At 48.0% G+C, this 20,146-nt stretch overlaps 3 non-coding genes and 2 pseudogenes across 4 annotated transcripts; 4 read left to right on the top strand and 1 right to left on the bottom strand.

Annotated features, from left to right (window-relative positions):
- Positions 1-5,655: 5,655 nt before the first annotated feature.
- On the top strand, positions 5,656-5,728 carry TRNAV-CAC. Its single transcript has one exon. It is a non-coding gene; the product is annotated as a tRNA-Val (tRNA).
- Positions 5,729-9,151: 3,423 nt separating this feature from the next.
- Positions 9,152-9,222, top strand: TRNAG-CCC. The gene has a single exon. It is a non-coding gene; the product is annotated as a tRNA-Gly (tRNA).
- A 5,474-nt stretch (positions 9,223-14,696) lies between these two features.
- Positions 14,697-17,626, bottom strand: LOC116545980 (annotated as a pseudogene). The gene is made up of 2 exons (XR_004266541.1): positions 17,440-17,626; positions 14,697-16,819 (listed from the first exon to the last, which is right to left on the bottom strand). The product of XR_004266541.1 is annotated as a putative protein FAM231AP (transcript).
- On the top strand, positions 17,264-17,335 carry TRNAE-UUC. The gene has a single exon. It is a non-coding gene; the product is annotated as a tRNA-Glu (tRNA).
- Positions 17,627-17,787: 161 nt separating the features above from the next.
- LOC116545981 lies at positions 17,788-19,293 on the top strand (annotated as a pseudogene).
- The last annotated feature ends 853 nt before the right edge of the window (positions 19,294-20,146 follow it).

The raw sequence follows: 20,146 nt of genomic DNA, 5'->3' as shown, positions 1-20,146 counted from the left end.
GCCAGGGTGGTCTGAAACTCCTGACCTCAAGTGATCAGCCCGTGTTGGCCACCCAAACTACTGGGATTACAGGTGTGAGCCACCATACCTGGCCAGCTCTATGCCTTTTAAGTGGAGCTTTTAGGCTATTTACATTCAAGGTTAATGTTGCTGTGTGAGGTGTTGTTCCTATCATAGTGTTCAGCTAGTTGCTTTGTAGAGTCAATTATGTATTTCTTTATGGGGCCTATGAGCTTTGTAATTACATGTGCTTTTATGGTAGCAAGTACTATCTATGTTTGGAATGCCTTTGAACATTTTTATAGAGCCTTTCTGGTGTTAATGAATTCCCTTAGCATTTCTCTGTCTGGGAAAAACTATTTATTTTTCATTTGTGAAGGTTAATTTGGCAGAGTATGAGAGTTTGACAGACACTTTTTTTTCTTTTAGGTAGCTAAAAAATAGGCCCCAATGTCCTCTGACTTGTAAGATTTCCATTGAGAAGTTTGCTGTTAGTCCGATGGGATTCCCTTTATAGATAATCTGGCCCTTTTCTTTTTTTTTTTTTTTTTTTTTTGGGGACGGAGTTTCACTCTTGCTACCCAGGCTGGAGTGCAATGGCGCGATCTCGGCTCACCACAACCTCCGCCTCCTGGGTTCAGGCAATTCTCCTGCCTCAGTCTCCTGAGTAGCTGGGATTACAGGCACGTGCCACCATGCCCAGCTAATTTTTTGTATTTTTAGTAGAGACGGGGTTTCACCATGTTGACCAGGATGGTCTCGATCTCTTGACCTCGTGATCCACCCGAATTTGGCCCTTTTCTTTAACTGCCTTTAAGATTTTTTCTACACACTGATCGTGGAAAGTCTGATGACTGTATGCCTTGCATGGTTACCTTGTATAGCATCTTGCAGAATTTGTCCAAATGTCTTGCATCTGGATATCAATCTCTCTGGTAAGATGAGGAAAAATTTTCCTGAATTATTCCCTCAACTATGTTTTCCAGGTTACTTGCTTTTCCTTCTTCTCTCTCAGGAATGCCAACAATGATAGGTTTGGTTGTTTACATGATCCCATAATTCTCAAAAGCTTTGTACATTTTAAAAAGTCCTTTTTTCTTTATTTTTGCCTGACTGGCTGAATTTGAAAGACCAAGCTTCAAGCTCTGAAATTTGTTCTTCTCCTTGTCTAGCCTATTGTTAAAACTTTCAATGTATTTGAAATCCTTTCACAAATTTTTCAATTACAGAAGTTCTATTTGTTTTATCTTAATAAACCTATCTTGACTTTCAGATTCCGCAATTGTTTTTCTGGTTTCTTTGTATTGGGCTTCAATTTTTTCCTGGATCTTGTTGAGTCTCATTGCAATCCATATTTTGAATTCTTATCTGTCATTTCAGACATTTTAGTCTGGCTAGGATCAGTTGCTAGAAAACTAGTGCCATCCTTTGGAAGTATGTAAATACTCTGAGTATGCTGGAATTCTTGCACTGATTCCTTCTCATCTGAGGGAACTGTTTCTTCTTATTTTTGAATTTGCTATTGTTTGAATGAGTATTTTTAATTTTTTAATTTTTTTTAATTGATGGTGTGACTGTGGTGTTTGCTGTGTATGGTTGTTTCATATCTGGGTGTTTTCAGGGCCCAAGCTCTGGATGTGTTTCTTGGTTGCGGACAGTTTCTGAACAGATTTCTCAGATTCTGTTGTCGTAGTGATGTATTGGAAGTAAAAGCTGACCCGTTAACCTTTGTTGGGGACTGAGGGTGCAGAATCTTCAGGAAGCTTGTCTCATGGCCTAAACCCTTCAGGCAGCAGGCTTTTGTTTGGCGGTGCAGTTTAGGATGCGGTCCAGTAGATGGTGCTTAAGGGTAAGGGCCGCAGGTAGGCTGGTGCGCAGTGGAAACACCTGCCCTGACAGGGCGGTAGCAGGAGGTCACGCTGGGTGTGCTGAGGCCTCAGGGGAAGGGGTCGAGGTGCCCCAGCTCCTCCTCCTGAGTAGGCAGGAATGTGATCCGCCTGGCTCTCACACCGCTGCCACAGAGCTCACAACCTTCAGTTCACAAAGCCTTTGTCCTTCGGTTCCCGGCTGTGGTGCAGCTGAAGTCTGTGGATCTACCGCTCTAACAGCTTCCACTACAGTGGGGTTTGGGGCAAAGCTGCTTCTTCCAGTCCAGGGCAGGCGCTCCAGGGCCTGCATAGGGAGCGAGAGTTGGACCCGTCCTTCCTGAAAGTCCAAGCGGCCAGGCTCACTTGCAGCCTGGGTGGTGCCGCCATGAAAACTTGAACAGTGCTCTCAGTGCACACTCACGGGGTCCTGGAGAAAACCACTGCTGTGTCTGCGGCCATATAGGGGGTAGGGGAGAGGCGACCCCTGCTTTTCCACGCCCGTTCCTGGGTGTCAGTGCTGCCCACCCCCGCGATTGTGCCAGCCCAGTGTTTCCTTTGTCCCTAGAAGGGCTGTGGCAGTCTGTGCCCCCCTCCCTTCGGGGTGCCCCACGCTCAGCGCTGGGTCTCCAGGGCTCCTGCAGCTCCCCAGGGACCTGCCCTGTACTTGCCCAAGTCAGAGTAGGCTGTGGGGTACCTGTGCAGGTGGACAGTGAGGAGGGTAGGGTCCCCAGGCGGGACAGCGCTCCGCATGGCTGCACAGCCCGCAGGCGGCACGGGCTCCGTTTGGGTCCGAGGACGATGCCGCGTGCCTGAGTGTGCCGGCCGCTCATCCTCCGTCCCTGGGAAGTTTGCAGACCGCTACGATGGTGTTGCCCTGTCATAAGGTCGAGGGTCTCCCCAACAGTTTGGCGGTGAGCAGACTGTCAGAGGGGTGGGGGAGCAGAGAAGCCGCCGCCACCTGCGCTGCGGAGCCCCAAGGTCCGCAGGGGCTGGTCTCTGCCGGGCTCCTGCTGCTGTCCTTCTCTGCGCCCCGCTGCTTCCTGGGGGCACTCCGACACCACGCGGCTTTCTTCTCTCAGATTGCCGTGTGGAACTTGTCCGTTCACTGCTAACTTTAATCTTTCTGAGGGGAACTGGTCCCTAGTCAGCCACCTTGGAAAGTCACCAAAATTTCACTCTAGACATTTTACAGATAATCCCACGAATACATGTTATTGGATGGAGGTGTTAGTTCATATGTGTGTGTTCCTTGGTCCTTTTGTATCAGCCAGTGATTGAAAACTGACTGAATATAAACAATAAGACTATATAGCTAAAAAAAGATATTTCCCAGGAGAAGCCCTCTGAAACTTTTGTTTTAACAGTGGAAATAACTATGTTTGATACAAAGTCCTTTGACGTTCAGATGAGAGCGCCCAGAGGGTGAATTAGGTGCTCTGGACAGGGACGCTGAGGCCAAAGCTGTGTGGGCGCTCTGCTGCCATCACGTGGGGAGGAGATTGGGAACATCAGTTTTGGAGCCTCAGCTTCCTCATCAGAAAGATCAGGTTACTGTTCTAGTTCTCTAAGGCCACTTTCTGCTCAGTTTTCTCTGAGTCTACGAGGGAGTGAGATGTGTATTCGGCATACTCCAGACACTGCGGCGGCGGAGACCTGACCTCCGTCCCTACTGTGAGTGTCCAGGACCTGGCTCAGCCTGAGCCAATGCCCTTAAAGTGCAAAGCTGAGAGGCAAAATGGAAGAAAGTCAGCAAGTTTGGGGGACGAAAATAATTTTTTAAACTTCCAAAGTAATGGTGGAAGGTGGGGTAGCCTATGGTGGTGAGAATAAGGACAGATTTCGAGCTGGGTTCCGATAAGTCAGGGGGAAAAAGAAGTGTCTAAGGCATCATCAGATTCCTCAAAGAACACCTTGGGCGGAGCAGTGAGTAACTTACCGCACAGTGAACTTTGCACCATGTGAAGGAGATCCACAAGGCACACTCAGGTCTGGTTTATGCTGAGGGGAAAACAGCAAGTCCAAGAGGGGGACACTGACTCCATGAAACCCTGCCCAAGACCCAGCGGCCTTGACCTTGGGGCTGCCCTCACAGTGGATTCTCTTCAAGTAAGTGTGGGCTTAGCGGGAATGAGTGGTGCTCAGAGAAGGGCTGGAGACATCCGTTCTTGCCTTAGATAGCTCCGCCCTAAGTTTAGGAGGGGCCGAGGTGGGAGAGTTCTGGAATCTGAAGCAGCGCTACTAACAATACGCTTCCGTATTTACAGTTGGGAGAGGCGCTACACACAATATCTTATAAACATGGTACGTGCTGAATTTTCCTTTCTCCGTGTTTAACACTTGGGTTCAGATATGAATGTCTTCCTGAGGAACTCAAGCCAGTGGGAGGAAGAACACAAACATAATTTCAACAAATGTGGTAGCGCTCCTAAACTGGGTGGAGTGTTAGCTCAAAGTAAGGCAGACAGGCCAAGAACACCTCTTCTATCTAAGAGGGTGAACCATTGAGAGGAACTGCTGAGGACCGTCTGTTTTCATCAAGTCTCACCAAGATAACTGAACCCAGGACATGGACCAAATGGTATAAAGCAGAGTTGTTTCCAGGAAAGGGAAATTGTTGCCTCTTTGGAAAATGTAGAGCATCCCAGAGAGGACACTTGGGACAAGTGTATGGTTGAGATGACTGGAGGTTTGCAAGCGTTTCTCTTTTGAGCCATTGGACAAATATTACTAAGAACCTTCTTTAACACGTGGCCCTGCATCTTCAAGCAAAAAGAGACCCTCTGCCTGTTGGCCGTCTTCTGCGAAGTGAACGTGAAAATCCATCCAAAAGTTTTCAGTGAAAACTGCCGTTGTCCCTCTTAGGTTAAAATCCGCAATTCATAACCCTATTGAACAGGAAAATTACAAAAAGCAAATATAAGACGTTTCAGTATTGTAACAGGGAAAAAGAAACTGCCCTTCCAGAAGCCTCAGAAGACCGACGAGGCAGAGGCGCGGGCTGACGCCGGGTGGGCTGCCCGGCCTTCCAGGTTTCACACTCGGGCTCATGACGGCGTGGCTTGGCCTCCGCGACACAAATATGGGAAATAAAGGGAAATACGATGTGCTCGTGTTTTCAACAGCCAAGTGCCCTGAGACACAGCCTTCGCTACGGTACCTGCTGAAATGTGAAAGTCTGATGAACTGTTACTTAAATGGAGTCGGGGAGACTGAGACAGCGGCAGCGAAGGACGCCCTTTGGGAGGCAGGAGTCCAGGCGCCGAGGCCCAAGGGCCCGCGAGGACAGAGCGCAGCCCGGGCCCCTCGGCCTGGGGAAGGGCGGGCAGGGCTGATCCTGCGGTTCCCGGGAGGACGCGAAGAGCCAAGAACGCTGAGTGCCGGCGCCGGGGAAAAGTCCCCGACGTGCGGTCCTCACCCCTGGACAGGCGGCGTCCGCGGGCGCCCGGGGCTCTGACGCTCCAAACCCACCGGCTGCTGCAGCTTCTGGGACCGGAGAGTGTCCGCCGGGAGGATCCCGCACCCGGGCGCTCACTTCTGGAACTGGAAACCCCACGACCTCCCGGGCTAGAGCCCAGGTATGGCTCCCCATGGCCTTCGTTTTGGGGATAGGCGCGGGACGCTAAGCCTGGCCCTATTGGGAGCCACAGTCTCCTTGATGGCCGGTGCTTGTTGGGCTTTTTTCAGTCAAATTTCAAAATGCGGTTGGATTTCTTACGTTAGACACTCTAATAGAAATGGCCGATCTAAGATTTTCATGATTATATTTTGCCATTTGGGTACGCATGTGGTTTCCGTAGTGTAGTGGTTATCACGTTCGCCTCACACGCGAAAGGTCCCCGGTTCGAAACCGGGCGGAAACATGAGGATTTTAATTTAGGGGTAAAATTAATCGAGGTTGGGAAACAAACAGTGAACCTGTGCGTACATTTTAGACCTCAACGGTCTAGACAGATTGTCGGCCAGGCTACAATGGCCACTGGTCTGCCAGTAAGGGGGTGTCACAGCAGGCCTGCTTAATATTAGTTTTGGTTCCAGAAATTCCTTAAGGTTCTTTTCATTCTCTTTGATCGCCTGAATTTTCACAGGCTGATGCTGAAAGTGGATGACATCTTAGCGCATTTCCTGAGCGTCCCGCTTAGCTCCGCTCTACTCTGATACAGTTGAAGGTCTGACCGATTGCCGAGACCACAAAAACAAAATATTTTTTGAAAAGGTTCTAAATCTGCATCTGGAACTCGTAAAATCAATATTTGGAAATCACACGAATTATATACATACATACATATTCGCATGCATATCCCTTCCCCAAAAAATCCTCAGAAAACCGGCAGGTGTTCAAACTACTCCCCGGAGGCTTAGATAATCAACGATTTAATAAATGCAGTTCCTAATGTGTGGTGTCCAGATCCTGGATTGATCACCCTTCTCTACCGCTTTGTCCCCACACGCCCTCAATTTTGCCTAGGTGGATTCCAGGACCCCGATTCTTGATTTGCTTTGTCCTCTCGACAGTGTACTGCAGCACTGTTGCCCCAGGTGACGCTGCTGAGAACAGCTAAGTGGCCAGCACTAGTGCAGCTGGAGGCCTAGGCCCAGAATCCTCAGGAATCTGCCATTTACCCGGGCCAAAAGCCCAAGGGCTCTCCCCACATCTTCCCAACAGCTTCCCAACATCTCTCTACAGATTTTTTAAAAATTAGACATATTAACCTGTAGAGGCGCAGAGAATCAAAGAAATCACAAGATATCTCTGAGGGCAAAAGGAGAGCACCAGGAGTAAATCGCTTGAGAATATTGGACAAGCAAGCCAAGGATAGAAGAACGGAATGGAAACTGACAGGATGACTGCAGGGGATGGTGCTGAGGTGGATGCAATCACTACTTAACTATTAATAGATTGAGCCAAGCACACCAATGGGGGCATAACCAAAATACCTAATAAGGCACTCCTTTACCCACCATGAGTTTTATAGTATGGTTGCTAAAGAATGTGCCACGCTACTGGTTCTAGAAGCTTCTGGAGCCAAGGAGCCAGAGCATGAGAGCATAAAAATCCTGTCACTTGAAGCCTTGGGCTCTATATTGCTAAGCATGACCCAGAGACTGGATTGCAAATGTGGGGGCTGGTGTGACGGAATGGATGTTCATGTTCCCTTCAAATTACATATTGAAGCCTTAGCCCCCAATGTGAAGGTACTTTTGGAGGTAGGGCCTTTGGAGGGTAATCAGATTTAGATGAGGTCATGACCATGGGATCTCCATGATGAAATCATTGTCATCATAAGAAACAGAAGAAGGACCAAAGTGCTCTCTCTCTCTCCATCAGGCAAGGCAGAGAGAGAAGGTAGCAGTCTGCAAGCCAGGGAGTGACCCCTCACCACCAGGGAACTGAATCAGTTGGCAATTCGATCTTGGACTTCTCAGCCTCTCAAACTGTGAGAAAGAGATTCCTGGTGTTTAAGCCACCCAGTCTGTGGTATTTTCTTATGGAAGCCTGAGTTGAGACTGCTCGTTCACTGGGGAATCCATTGCCTGAACCCGTGAGAAGCTTGTGATATATCAAGTAGTTTGCTGCTCCTGGATTTGAGTATTAGTAAGAGCTATTAGAATGATAAGCCTAGAGGGAAACACGGTACAGAGAATGAGGTATTAGTCATTGTACTGAAGAAATAAAGGGACGTGACATGACTTTAGGCTGAAGTTAGGTGCAGATTTAAGCTGCGGAAGGGTCACTCAGCATATAGTGTGGCACGTAAATGGTGCAGACTATACTGGCTGTAGTTTATCTGCTTATGTTAATGGTCACAAGAGCTGATGGTGGAAAAGTGTGATATTAAAGCAGCAGTAGTCTTGTGGAGCATCCAATACACGTAAACACTATTTTTTGAATTGAACTGAAATTGTTCTGTCGTGAAAAAAAAGAGAATTTATCCAAAGAAAGATTTGCTTTGGGAAATAGGATGGATGGTGGTGAGGATAAGTGTCTAGGCAGGGGTAGAAGCAGCTTTGGGTGTCTGCTCAAACACCCAGGGCCACCCCGTACTCTCTGGGAGATGCTGGCTTAGGGCTGATCACTGGGTGTTGAGGTAGAGGGTGGTACTTGATGCTTGGGTACTTGCATCAAGGTACTTGGTTCCCCCCTGGTGTGTTGAGTTTTAATATCTGTGACTCTTTGTAAATTTAGAAGTTATGAGTAGAAAGTACAGCTTTGTATTTTAGAAAGAGATTTGGGAATATATGTGCTCTGGTTGATATAGATAATATGTGAAGTTTTGATGGCCAGAGCAGGTGTCTGTCTTGGGTGTTGGGCAGACAATGGATAGAGCCACAGCTCTGCAAGGTCAATGTGAAGGGTGATTTCCCTGTTGGGCTCAAGTTTATGACTCAGCTGGAACCTGGCTTAGCTTCTTGACTAGAGAAGAAGCATGATTTCATGTCACAGCTCCTGTCTTTGAAAAAGTCTTAATGACTCCCAGACCCAATATGTGGGGCAAAGTCTAGATTTTTCTCTTCAGTTTAATCCCTCCAGGGAAGATTGAGGAAAGAAACCACTCTCCCATTTGAACTTCATCAAAAGACGAATATGTTAATATTTTGACCATCAATATTTCCTTAATCCAGTCTACTTCTTACATAGCTAATACATCAAAGCATATTATCTTAGGAAATTGGATTCTCCCAAACAATGAAACATTGACTGCAAACGTTATTAGTCTTTTTATATCACATTTCCTTCAAATGCATTCTACGTCTACAAGCAGATAAATAAGAGTGTTATAATGATTACAAGACCAATCATTAATCACTCTTTTGCAAAAAAACAGCTGCAAAGGATGAACGCAGTGGACCAACCTTTGTTTCCCCATTATCTCTACCTTGATTCAGGCCTTTAATTTTCTCTTTCTTCTAATTCTAATTCTGCCTCTGCTTCTCATGTCCACCCCGGTTAGAATTTTACTCACCTAAACCACCAGTTATATTACCTTCTCAGAAGCAAGGCAGCAGTTCGAGGTTGACAATTGAAGATATAGGATTAGAAAAAAGAAACATGAATGGAATTTTGATGTTTTATTATCAGGGGTTTGTAATGCAGGTAGTTAACAGTTTGATCTGAAAAATAAGCTATTTTAATATTTATAACTTTGTCTAGTAAAAGTTTTCCAAAAAACATTTGTTTTGGATGCCTTTGTTAGCTTTTAGTCTACACTTGATAAAACCTCTTGTAAGTTTCCGTCTTTCTGTATACTCCTTTCATTGTTCCACCACACCCTACTAAGGGAGAAGCATTGGTGGTTCAGTGGTAGAATTCTCGCCTCCCACGCGGGAGACCCGGGTTCAATTCCCGGCCAATGCAGTTGGTTTTTGAGCTTCACTTTCCTTTTGCTCCTTTACCCTTCTGACCTGAAAACTTATAATGCATAGCCTAATAGTGCCTTTAAAGGCTCCATCACCACAAGGTAAACTGACGACGGTAGTCACCGAGGTCGTGCCAGAAGACATTCAGGAGACTAACCCGGGACCCTTGCAGTTGCTGGACTCCACAAACCACTTAGCAAAGTGCCAAATACGAAGTGTTTCTGGCGAGTCACCGCAGATTTGATATTGGTGCCGGTTACTTTCATCTATTTTCTCAGCCAATCCCTGCAAACCCAAAAAAACATCAGGTTCCTGATTCGCGTGCTGGACCTTGGGCTTCCCGCTGGGCCACAATGGTGAGGATCAAGAAACGAAGCTCCTGGAAGGAGAGAAGCTGTGGGCGCCTCAGAGGTCCAAGAGGATTCAGTGGCCCAAAGAAAGGGGAAGTGTGTGGGGAAGAATCTGCCTGGAGATGAGGGGAGCTGCGGGGACCTACTTGTGCAGGGGACCCTCGGGGCTGTACCCCAGAAACCCAGAACAGAATTTGCTAACATCGTCAGCTACCGGAGCCTCGGAGTGTTCTGTGGGCCCATCGGTGTTCCAGGACGGGTTGCGGAATCTGTGTCTGGCAATGTGTATCAACAGGTGTTGACCTGGAATTTGGCTGGGCATGGTGGCTGGCACTTGTAATCCCAGCACTTTGGGACGCTGAGGCGGATGGATGGCTTGAGGTCAAGAGTTCAAGACCAGCTTGGCTAACATGGTGAACCCACGCCTCTACTAAAAATACAAAAATGAGCCAAGTGTAGTGGTGTGCACTTGTTCTTCCAGCTACTTGAGAGGCTGAAGCAGGAGAATCGCTTGAACCCGGGAAGCGGAGGTTGCAGTGAGCCAAGATGGGGCCACTGCACCCAGTCTGGGCAACAGAGGGAGACTGTCTCAAAAAAATACAAAAGGTGTTGGCCCAAACATTACATATATATTTATTTTTTAGTTTTTCTTTTTTAGGAGACAGGGTCTCACTCTGCTGCCCAGGCTGCATTGCAGTGACCCACTCCTAGCTCACTGTAGTCTGGAACTCCTGGGCTCCAGTGATCCTCCCGCCTCAGCCTCTGGAGTAGCTGAGATTACAGCTAAACCACCATTCCCGGTCCAAAAAATATTTGTAATACAGGAAAGCAAAGAACAGAATCTGGAAACTGTTTATCTGGTTGTGTTGTGAGGATGTTACTGCATTAGGGACACAGCAAATGACAACAGGTGATGAATTTTCTTCCAAAGATTTTTGGAAGATTTTCTCCCCATTTAACAATCACTTAAAATCTAGGACCAGCCACATTTGGGGAAATTTTTTTCTTTCTGTTTCAAAAGTTAACTTCAATTTATTCAATAGGAAAACTTTTCTAAGTGTGACTGCCTCTCTACATGTTGTGTATAAGACAATGCTGAGACCAGGCTAGAACTAACTGGCTTGGTTTCTTTTTGTATTTAAAGCTCTTTGGGGGATCTCTGACTTTCATGAAGAAATTCTGAAGTGCAATACATAACAGTTTTCTGTTTTTGTTTTGGAGATGGGGGTGTTGCTTTCTCACCCAGGCTGGAGTGCAGTGGTGTGGTCACAGCTCACTGCAGCTGGCATTACAGGCGTGAGCCATGGAGCCTGGCCCATTATGCCTTATTTTATTTAGCTCTAAACAATAATCAGATATTAGGGAAGAAAAATGTAGAAGTCCTGATTCATGAAAAGGAAACTGATGAATTATTATGCCATGCAGCAAAGGCGTTCAGACTCCAGAGTCCCAAATATATCTTATGGTTTTGCTGAAGAATATCCACTTTGACTCTATTCTGTATCTTCTCATGACTTAGAAAGTGCATCCACCATAGTCAGGTTTTTCCTTCTGCTGCAGTGAAGAGGCTGGAAGAAAGGCAGGTGGTGGGGGGAAGATCCCACGGGCACAAGCAGGGGAGAATTGTATTGGAAAGACTGGTTGAGACAAAAGAAGAGAAGCTGTGGATTGTGAAGGAAGCAATGGGGAAAAAAACTGATTTTTAAAGCAGATCATTTCCTTTTTAATATGAACTTTATTGAAGTTCTTCAGGATAAACCCATATCTATTTGTATGTTTTTGTGCATGTGCGTGTGTGTGTGTGTGTTAAATTTTTCATTGTGGTAAAAGATACACACAGATCCCTTAGGAGCAGATTATGTCCCCTCACCAGGTGAAAAACCACAACCAGGCAAGGTGCTTGCTGAAGGCAGAATGTGGAATGGTAGATAAGAAGGTGGTTGGTCACAAATACCAGCTGCTGCCAGGAGGCCAGTTGCAGAAAGAGGAATGTAGTAGTTATGAGTATTTCTTCCTTATGTTTATATAAACTCTTTGTTTTCTTCACTCGTCATCTCCTTACTCATCCAAAATAAGGTGTACAGTTTTATACCTTAGTACATCTGTAATTTACAGGAGACCACGAAGAACAGTGAACATATCAGCGAAGATTTCGGGTCCTCTTCTCCATTTATATATAGGATAAAGGTTAAGCAGAAAAAAAATGACTTTGCTATTGTTTCTACTTGGATGCCAAGTTGACAAAGGATGAGCTGACAATTAGGCCCTTCCAGGGAGTCTGTCTGCCTTAGAGATATTAGTATGAACAAGCAGAAATTTATCTAAAGGAGAAGCTCACATCCCTGGGTGGGTTCAAATCACCAGCCTTTGGGTTAACAGCCCAACGCGCTAACCTATCGAACCACCGAGATGAGAATGCTTGCTTCGTGTGAACCCAAGAAGAAGCAAGTACTATTCAGCAAGCCTAACCTGTAGCGCCTTCGGCCTTGCTCCCACCTGCTTCAGAAGCCAGCGCCCCTTGAGATGCCCGGGACTGTGACCGCCGGTGCCTGCGCCTCGCTGGGCGGCTTGCACTCCCCTCCCATCTCTCCTGCGATCGGTGCCATCGGTGCCATCGGTGCGGTCAGTGCAGTCGGTGCAGGTGGCGGGAAAGGAGCCAGGAAACCGACTGCGTCAAAAGGAGAAACTTGAGAAAGAGTGAAAGAGGCCAGGCGCTGTGGCTCACGCCTGTAATCCGGCACTTTGGGAGCTGAGGCGGGTGGATCACGAGATCTAGCGATCGAGAACATGCTGGACAACACGGTGAAACCCCGTCTCTACTAAAAATATAAACATTAACTGGGCGTGGTGGCGCGCGCCTATAGTCCCAGCAGCTCGGGAGACTGAGGCAGGAGAATCGCTTGAACCCAGGAGGCAGAGGTTGCGGTGAGCCGAGATCGCACCACTGCACTCCAGCCTGGAGACAGCAAGACTCCGTCAAAACAAAAACAAAAACGGAGCAAAAAAGGCAGAGGTGTAGATGAGACCAGGAGACCTTCCGGGAGGCTTGTTGTAGAGGCAGTGGCCAGATCTGAGAGGTGAGATTTTTTGAAATCATGTAGCAGAATGGGGTGAAAGAAATGGAGAGGCGCATGAAAGAGAGAAAAGCAGGGACGTCGGCAGACGTTCAGGAAAAAGCAGAGAAAATAGTGTGTGTTTCTACATTGAAAATTATAAAAACTACGATGGTTGGCAGCAGGCTTTGAGGTCGTGTAGTGGTTGATACCTGTGGTTGTGGTTGCGGCAGCCTCGGTTCTAGTCCAAGTCACAGTGGTGTTTTCTACCCTGCGATGGTGGCGAATAGACCTGCAGTTCGCTTTGCCTTTAATCCCAGCAACCTGCAGAGAGCAGAGTAAACCGCCAGCCCGGAGCGCCGCAGTCAGAGGAGTTCAGCCCACAGCGCGTGAGCTAGGGGCGGCCTGGGCAAAAGGAACCTGGACGTGCTCTTCGTCTCACAGCCCCATAGGCGAAGATGCCACCTCTCAAGGACCCTTTCTCTACAGCTTCCACTGATGAAATAATACGGTTACAGTCTTTTCTGGGAGAGAAAACAGCTCTATCAGCGGGACTTTTTAAAAACACAAAATGAGAAAGAGTTTTAATGAGTTTACGATAAAATCTACACTAGTTGTCATGACTACATCGGTTCGCCTCCATTCCCTGCCCGCTAATTTTTATGAGAACAATTATTATTATTATTATTTTCTGAGATGCAGTCTTTTTCTGTGACCCACGCTGGAGTGCAGTGGCTCAGTCTTGGCTCACTGCAACCTTCGTTTTCGGGTTCAAGCAATGAGAACAGTAAATTATTAAACGACAGTTCACATAAAGTGCACAAGCCTTTAGTGCAATTTGTTTACTTTTGGTAAATGTAATCACCACCCAACTCAATTACAAAAACTGTCATTATCTGAGAAAGGCCTGTAGAGCTCCTTTCCAGGCAATTCCCACCCTGTGTGCTTTTAGTTAATAACTATTCTGATGTCTTTTGCCACAGGTTACAATTGCCTGTTCTTAAAATTCACGAGTGAATGTATATATCTTTGGTATTTGGCCTTTATTCTGTAGTTATGTTCATTATACTCATGAGATCTATTCACATAGTATCATAGATCACTTCTGAATTTTGGTTTTGGTGTTACTGAAGTCTTGTGATGAATTTTTTTTTTTTTTTTGAGACAGAGTCTCACTCTTTCGCCAGGCACCAGGCTGGAGTGCAGTGGCATGATCCTGGCTCCCTGCAACCTCCTCCTCCCGGCTTCCAGCAAGTCTCCTGACTCAGCCTCCTGATTAGCTGAGACTATAGGCATATGCCACCACGCCCAGCTAATATTTCTATCTTAGTAGAAACAGGGTTTCGCTATGTTGGCCAGGATGGCCTCGGATCTCTTGACCTCCTGATCTGCATAACAGTCTTTTGTGCACTTGAGATTCATGGAAGTACTTCAATTGCTGGGTCGTGACCTGATTATAAGTTTAACGTTAGAATGAACTGTCAGTCTTCTAGAATGGTTTTTCAGCAGCAATGACAGTTGAAGTGGCACCAAATTCTTGTCAGCATTTGGTGTACTAACTTTGTGAAATGGAGCTATGCTTTCAGAACAGTCTGGCCAACATGGTGAAATCCTGTCTCTACTAAAAATACAAAAATTGTCCAGGCATGGAGGCGTGCACCTGTAGTCCAGCTACTCAGGAGAGGGAGGCTGCAGTGAGTGGAGATGGTGCCATTGCACTCCGGCTTGGAGGATAGAGTGAGACCTGTCTTGGGGGGTAAATGTAGCCGCACACTGGTGAGTGCTTAGTGCTATCTCAATGTGGAACTAGTCTGTACCTGCCTAAGGAGTGATACTATCAAGCATATTTTCTTATGGCTTCCAACACATAAGAAATTCTCCTTTGGAAAGCCTATTCGAATATTTTGCCTGATTCTATTTGGCTTAGCTCTCTATTACTGATCTATGGAAGATCTCTTATATGTTCAGAAATGGAGTAATTTTTCAAATAGCTATATTGCAAATGACTTTTCCCAGTCTGTGGCTTCACTGACAACTGAAAACTCTCAACTGAAAAATTACACAATTTATAAACTTAGAAAGCAGATTTTATTTTTTATATAGGGTTCAAGCGTGCAAGGTGGCCATTCGGACAGACTGGGAGGCACGCCCTCCTGCTGAAACCGGAAAAGCAGGTTTCCAGGGAGAGGACAGTGGAGCAGGTATCTATGTTGATCTGGCTGGCCACGTATACATATTCAACAGGGAATAGGAGAGCTCTGAATATTCATGAAGGGATCCTGCTGCATGCATGCTGAAGAAACAGGCCTGCTACATGCAACCCACGTTGACTTTGGGGTGGAGGCAACATTTAAATACCTTGTAATTAGGCCTCCTGCTTCAAAAGGTGAAGGAGGGACACAAAGGCAATCAGGTGCACAGCCTCTGTGAACTGGCCAGAACCCGTCCACAGCCAGAGGTCTCTTATCAAGAGAAAGTGGCTGAAATCAGTCTCTTGTCCAATCAAATCAGCAGTTACGGCTTGTGGGTGGGGGGCTCAGTCAGTGTGTGGTAATGGGTGAGCTGCGAGGGCTTCAGCATTGCTTATCTCAAGGCCAGTGCAGGTGTAGCTGCTAGAGAAGAAAGGAAGAAGAAAAATACCTGTGGCAATTAGAACACACTTTATTCTTTAAGTTGAGTGGTGCACGGCTTAACCTTGCCTGGCACGGCCTTACATCTTGTGTATAAAGTGGTATCTTCCTGCTGTAAAGCGTCTGCTCTGACAGTCTCATGGTCGCTATTTTAACATTAGTACTGGTCGGCTGTGTCTAAATCAATAAAGGGAGAGAGTCTAAGGACAGGTGTCTGACCTTCCAAATACTGGCCAGGAAGTCAGTACTTAACACTTCTCTGGGGTCTCCTTGGCTAAGGGGTCTGTCTAGTTGGTGGGGTGGCTTCAGGGTTTATTTTTAGTTCTCAAGCATCTAATTTTGATGAAGTTTTGCCTTATATTTTCTTTATTTTTAAAGCTTGTTATGTTCTATAAGAGATCTTTCTACTCAGGATAGTGAATGTGTTCTTTTAATTTTATATCCCTATGGGTTCCAGAGTTCTAGTTTTAATTTTTAAATCGATGACATCTAAAATTCTACTCCTAACCAAAACATTCTTGGGGGTTACCAAGGACAATTTCAAAATTCTTCCATAAACGTTCCTTAAAGAATTTACTGGGATCCTGGCTGCAGGGCACAGTGGCTTTAGTGAACCTCTGCTCTTAAGACTATTGGGAAACTGTCTTTGTGAATCCAACCGGCTGTTTAAAGGTCAGCAGTTTAGGGCTTGCTTGCAGCTTGCAGGTATGCGGCAGCTGCTTTCTGGATCTTGTGAACGCCTGCATGCATACTTCTCTGGGAATTTTCTAGCTGAATTCTTAAGGTGTTTCCAGTGGCTTGGCTTTCTCTTTCTTCTGCTTACTGCCACACACATACCACCAAATCCTGCACTCCAGACTTCTTCTGCACCCTGGGCTCCCAACCTCCAGTTACACAATCTGCATCTTCCCGCACCTGCCTCAAGCTCCATCCGGCCACTGTGCCTCCCGCAGCAAGCAGGCCAGGTGGAATCTGGATTCCTATTACACTTCTGAGGAAGGTGGTCAGGGGTGTGGCCGATGTGGGAGGGAGGGGGTAAGGCTGAGGGCAGGAGTACACTGCGGGCTTCTGTCTTCCACCTCACTGGCCCAGGTGCTGCTCACTCTCCAGTTGTCTGCCTTCAGCCCTGGGTGGGAAATCAGGTCTGCACCCTGATCTTCCTGACTTCTCATTTCGTGAGGAGCCTGAAGGGCTGAGCCGTCGCTCTTGTTCCACACATTCTGTCCGAAAGGTGCCGTCCTCTCTACCTGCTCCGGGGCCTGCCCGCTGAACTCTGGCGCTCAGGCTGGGACACTGACCAGCACAGAGGCTCTGCAGCCCTGCGGTTCTGACTGCCCCTCAGCAGCAAGACAGAGGCCGCAGGGCACGCTGTGGTGGAACACATTCAGAGGCGTGGGCCAAAGGCCTCTCTTTCCACAGTCCCTTTGCAGACCCCGTGGAAGTAGGCACCCCTTTTAGGAGCAAGGTGGCCCAAGCCCTGGCTTCACATGCAGGCTCTGGGGTCCAGTGGGTCCTATTTGTGCCTGGTATAGCCAACCGCTTCACGTTTCTCACCTGATTTCCTCAGCTCCTCCACCCGAGCTCCTCCTCCACCCCCTTGCTCTGTTTTCCTTAGCACAGCAAGATCACCTGCCCTTGCAAAAGCCCCATCCCAGTGCTGGGGGAGGGAGTTGGGTCCAGGTCGTCCAATCCCAGAAGAACAGAGAACTTCAGGCAGGAGGGAATCCTTTCTCTTGCGGCCCCTGCAAAGGTGCATCTGTAGTAAAGTGGTCAGGTGCAGCTGGGATGCTGCATCTCACTCAGGAACTCAGGACTTATGGCCTTCCTGGGTCTCACTGAGAGCTCATTGCATTGCCTGTATGCTCTTATTTTGGAGAAAAGAGGGAACGGCCTTCTGAGATGACTTTAGGAGCCATCAGTGACCCCCAAAAGGCCGAAGTCCTCCCAGAGCACAGGGAAACTGTCACTTCAGGCCAAAGACAGGAGAGACAGCAATGTCTTGCATCTCCCTGGTGGTCTAGTGGCTAGGATTCGGCGCTTTCACCGCCGCGGCCCGGGTTCGATTCCCGGTCAGGGAAGCTTTTGGCACCAGCCTTCCTCCCGCGGGAGTCTTCCTACTGCGCTGTCAGACAGCCTGCTCCAAGGGCCAGATGCAGAACAGTCTCCTCTGTGAGGTGCAAACCCTGGTAAAGGAGGGCAAGTCCTGGTGGGCCGCCTCTCAAGACACCGCTCTGGCTTATCTCCGAGTCAGTTATCCGCTGAAGTAGCTTTAGGGAGCGACTGAGCATCTCACTCAGGTGTACCCAGCCGTGCAGGGATGTCAGCACCCAAGAAGCACACCCTTTTTGCTGCCGCCGCCCTGGAGGCATTGATGGGGCTGAGCTGTGAACTAAGAGAGAGGCCAAGCCAGGTCGTGGTGTTTGTGTGTACACCGGCCCGTCAGCTGAGCCTCCCCACCTCGGTTTGCAGCTCCCGTGCTTGTTAGGCCTTTGGAAGAGGTGACTGGAGGATGGGAGGGGAGTGAGCGCCGATGACGCCCCCCAGGGCCCCTCCATTCGGAGATCCAGAGGTGGAGGAAGACGATGTTCGCTGACCAAACGAAGGCGGCAGGCGGAGTAGGAGCACATGGAGAACCGTTGCCGGCGTCCTAAGCAGAAGGCAGGTGTAAAAATCACTCCAGGATGTCAAAACAGTGGTACCACCGTCAAATCCCGCCATGTCTGCACTCTACCAAGCACTTGCACAGGCTTCTCCTTTTCCATTCAGATCCCCGCGTCCACTGAAACGTCAGGGGGGAGCGGGAGCCTGGGGGTGAAGTGCGCGGACTCGGCAGAGGCGCGGGCGGAGCGGCTGCGGTGAGAGCGTGGGGGCTGCGGGCGGAGCCGCCGCTGAAAGGAGGCCTGGGATGTCGCGTGGGGGACCGTGGGTGGAATCTTTGGTGGAGGGAATGGCGGAAGCTTCCGTCTTTGGTGGAAGAATGGCCAGGGGTGAGCACACCGCCAGGGGAGAGGAGGCTGTGCTGTCCCTGCAGGTTATGCGCTCATTCATACTTACCTGGCAGGGGAGACCGTGTCACAAAGGGGGTTCTCCCAGAGTGAAACTTCCTCATCGCACTCTAGACGTGCTGATCGAGGTGATTTCCTCAATGTGGGAAACGGTGTTTGTGCTGGACGAGGGCTGCGCTGACATAACCGGGTTCAGGATTGGCACCGCCTCATGCCCACCGGAAAACGTTTATGGCTTCCTTCTCTCTGTCTCTCTTTTTTCTGTCCTAAAGTCGCCTCATCTTCACACCCCGTCATTTTCTTCTTCCACACTCGAGAGTGTCTGTCTCTCGTTAAAAGCCCCACTAAATATTTGAAATATCTCAACCAGGGAGAGGCAATGACTACATTACTCATCCGTGGAAGCTGCAGACCAGCCAGGTTGAGAGTCGGTTCATAGTTTCTCTAAATCAGTGAGATACAGAGCACGTTGAAGGTTTCTCTTTGACTGGGCCCCGTGTTTGTGGCTTTCTGGCTGCAGATAAAGGCTGCAGCTGGTGGAAAAAGTAAAAGCAAACCAAAAGACACGTGGGTTCGCCCCAGTGTGTCCAGGTTATAGCCAGACTATACCAGGATTCGGATTAGAACCGCGGTTGCTGCTTTCCAAGCCGGAAGCCCTCACACCAACACGGTGAATGTTCCTAAAACCTGCCGGACTTTCTGTAAGAGGTGTGGCAAGCACCAACCCCACCAGTGACACAGCACAAGAAGGGCCAGGATTCTCTGCATGCCCAGGAAAAGCGGCGTCATGACAGGAAGCAGGATGGCTATGGTGGGCTAACTAAGCCAACTTTCTGGAAAAAAGCCAAAACTACAAAGAAGATTGTGCTAAGGCTTGAATGCCTTGAGCCCCACTGCAGATCTAGGAGAATGCTGGCTACTAAAAGATGCAAGCATTTTGAGCTGGGAGGAGATAAGAGAAAGGGCCAAGTGATCCAGTTCTAAGGTTCATCTTTCCTTTTATGAAGACAAGAAAATCTTGAATTTACGTTCAAAAAGAAAAGAAAGAACCGAGCACGCAGAGTTCTAACTGCTGTTCCTTCCTTCCTTCCTTCCTTCCTTCTTTCTTTCTTTCTTTTTCTTCTTTCTTTTTCTTTCTTTCTTTCCTTCTTTCTTTCTTTCTTTCTTTCTTTCTTTCTTTCTTTCTTTCTTCTTTCTTTCTTTCTTCTTTCTTTCTTTCTTTTTCTTTCTTTCTTTCTCTCTTTCTTTCTTTTTCTGTCTTTCTGTCTTTCTTCCTTTCTTTACTTCTCTCTTTTTACAGAGTTTTGCTTTGTCGCCCAGGCTGGAGGACAGTGGTGAGATCTCGGCTCACTGCTACATCTGCCTTCCAGGTTCAAGCGATTCCCCTGCCTCAGCCTCCCGACTAGCTGGGACTGCTGGTGTGCACCACCACGCCGGCTAATTTTCGTATTTTTAGTAGAGGCGGGCTTTCACCACGTTGGCCAGGCTGGTCTCGAACTCCTTACTTCAAGGGAGTCATCCACCCGCCTCCAGCTCCCAAAGTGCTGGGATTACAGGCGTGAGCTACAGCGCTCGGCCCCCAGTTTGTTTTTTTTTTTTAACATGAAATCATTTACGCTATTTTTACTTCTTTATTCTTCAACAGCTGCATGTTCTTGTGATTTTCTCTCACGTCTTCTCCCTGTTTCTCCCTCTCCATTCTCATCCATGTCCCATCTCCTCTGCATCCGGCCGGTGCCCTCTGCACAGGCATCCTGGGCGGTCCCGTTGTCTCGTCCTGGTCCCCTCTGCTTCTCCCTCCTCCTTTTCACGTTTCCCCTTTTGAACCCCCTGCCTCATTCTCACTCCTGCCCCACCGACCCCATCTACTGAAGCCGAGTGGAG

This window comes from Sapajus apella, unplaced genomic scaffold, assembly GCF_009761245.1.
Source record: "Sapajus apella isolate SASKATOON/1434 unplaced genomic scaffold, GSC_monkey_1.0 scaffold469, whole genome shotgun sequence".
Classification (NCBI taxonomy): domain Eukaryota; kingdom Metazoa; phylum Chordata; class Mammalia; order Primates; family Cebidae; genus Sapajus; species Sapajus apella.
This window is presented reverse-complemented; position numbering and strand designations above follow the sequence as displayed.